Source organism: Herpailurus yagouaroundi, unplaced genomic scaffold (assembly GCF_014898765.1).
Source record: "Herpailurus yagouaroundi ecotype Mexico unplaced genomic scaffold, PumYag 139, whole genome shotgun sequence".
Classification (NCBI taxonomy): Eukaryota; Metazoa; Chordata; class Mammalia; order Carnivora; family Felidae; genus Herpailurus; species Herpailurus yagouaroundi.
This window is the reverse complement of record NW_024412394.1, coordinates 63,022,534-63,024,975: the sequence shown is the minus strand read 5'-3', so window position 1 is coordinate 63,024,975 and position 2,442 is coordinate 63,022,534. Positions and strand designations below refer to the sequence as shown.

The window sequence follows — 2,442 nt, the reverse complement described above, 5'->3', positions numbered from 1 at the left end:
AGAGACCATTCTGGAAAGGCAGAAAACCCAAAGAATTCTTATATATGACTGATAATTCTTAAGAGTGATAATCTCAAAGAATGCTAATAAATCAGAATGCTTTTGTGCGTTTGGAATACCTGTCTAAATCTTTTAGCTACCATCTAAAGAACAGCAAAACACTGTGAAGAACACTTTGGCCAAGTGTTGTTGGTATATATCTTCTTCTCTCCTTTGTCCAGATGTATCAGTGCTGAGAACATTTGGGGTGATTAGGTGTTTGATGAATCTGGATCATGTGTAGATAGTCATTTTGGAGAAATGGGAGTGCTTCATAATCTAATAATTTGAAGATGTCATGGAACTTTATCAATATTAACTGTCCTGGAAGAGATACCATGTGAGGTAGATGCTGAGAATTATGAAACTACATCTCAGAAAAAGTATTCTGAACTTTTTGGCTGTAATAGTAATATGGTAATAATAGCTCAGTTTTTAATATTGCTTCTTTGATACATATTGACTCATTCCATCTTCACGACACTCAATGAGATTATGTATGGATATTATCCCTGTTTTATACAGGAAGCCCAGACAAAGTGGTTTGCTCAAGGCTGCACATAACTATGCAGTCATGCTTCTAACTAGTCAGTTCAGCTCTAAAGTCTGTACGTGACCACCATGCTGTGTTGCTGTAATCTACTCAAAAAGTAAGTAGCTCAAATGAAACAAGCTATAGAAAGCGTATGGTATGGGGTATCCCTCAGTAATGGTAAGAGGCATATCTCAGTAATATAGAGAAGCTTCAGATAGACTGGAGATGATAAATGGATACCTTCAAAGAGCAAGATGGCCACACCTCATTTATCCCCCTCTCTCTCTCACAGTCTTAAGTCTGTTGTCTTGCTATATCTGCTTTACCTGCCAGCTTTTTCTCTGTGGTGCATGTAGATAAATGTGGTTACCTCCACCCAAACTCTACAGTAGAATTCAAGAATTCTCCACTATCTAAGCTTTGCTTCTGGGCTTGTGTCTGGTCCAGTCATCTAAAAAGAAGATGGAAGATATGAATGTCAGGGAGGATGCAGTTCTTAGAGAAAGTGCTGTAATAGGGAGGAAACAAACAAACAAAAATCTACAGAGGGGCATGTTCAGCTTTTCAGGGCAGCAATCTTTCCATAAGGCCCCACTGCTTATGTGTTGTGGACAGTGGTATTACTCTTTCTCAAGTAGTCCCATTTCTGTCCCTCAGAACTCTTTCTATAGAAGGATTATACATGCCTGCCCTCGTGAACTTAGGGTCATGTGAGTTGCTTTGGCCAATGAAATGTTAGTAGGAGTGCCATGTATCACTCCTGAGGAGGAGATTTAAGAACCAGCCTGTGGTTCTCCATGAGTCTCCTTCCTCTGTCATTCTGCTTGATTGATGAAGTCCTAGACAGAAGGAGTAAAGACTCAGTGGGGCAGAGCTGCATGTACCCATGATCGGCAAGTAAGCTTCAGGAAGAAATGAACTTTTACTATTGTAAGCCACTGAGAGTTTAGAGCAGTTTTCTTTCATAGTTTCTCCTGACTGAAATTAATATCTCAGCCTACATCATAAAAATCATACAAACAGCAGGCAGAAATGGGAAAAATACACTCTTATTTGATAACCCCACTGACGTATAGCTGTTAGTGAACACATAGTCCAATTATACCACATTGGAATATCCCAAGGCTTGGTCATAGGCAAAATGATGAAGCTGGCAAAATGATTTAGTTCCTATTAGTCCTTCTTCCCCAACCACTGTGTTCCCTTTGTACAGAGACCTCCAGCATTTTAGAGGACACATCCAGACTTCTAGGCCTCTGGGTCTCACCTTACCTTGCTTCCAGAATACCATCTCATGTTCATCTCTCTACCTTTACCCTCATATATACTGTCTAAAGTCAGCCTCAGATTCAAGATATTATAAGAGTATTAGGGTTCTCCAGAGGCACAGAACCAAAAGGATAGATAGAGAAGAAGTTTATTGTAGGAGCTGGCCCATGTGGTTATGGAAGCCTAGAAGTCACAATCTGCCATCTGCAAGCTGGAGAGCTAGGAAAGCCAGTGGTAGAATTCGGTTCATGCTCACTTTGGCAGCACATATACTAAAATTGGAACGATACAGAGAAGATTAGCATAGCATGGCCCCTGTGCAAGGATGACATGCAAATTCATGAAGCTTCCACGTTTTTATAAAAACCCTCAAGAAAGTAGGAATAGAAGGAACATACCTTTAGATCATAAAAGCCATATATGAAAGAACCAATGCTAATATCATCCTCAATGGGGAAAAACTGAGAGCTTTCTCCCTAAGGTCAAGAACAAGACAGGGATGTCCACTCTCTCCAGTGTTATTCAACATAGTATTGGAAGTCTTAGCCTCTGCAGTCAGACAACACAAAGAAATAAAAGGCATCCAAATTGGCCAGGAG

The 2,442-nt window shown here is 40.2% G+C and overlaps 1 non-coding gene across 1 annotated transcript; it reads left to right on the top strand.

The window, feature by feature from the left end:
• The first annotated feature begins 2,091 nt into the window (after positions 1-2,091).
• On the top strand, positions 2,092-2,203 carry LOC121030165 (U6 spliceosomal RNA). The gene has a single exon (XR_005790096.1). It is a non-coding gene; the product is annotated as a U6 spliceosomal RNA (small nuclear RNA).
• Positions 2,204-2,442: the final 239 nt, after the last annotated feature.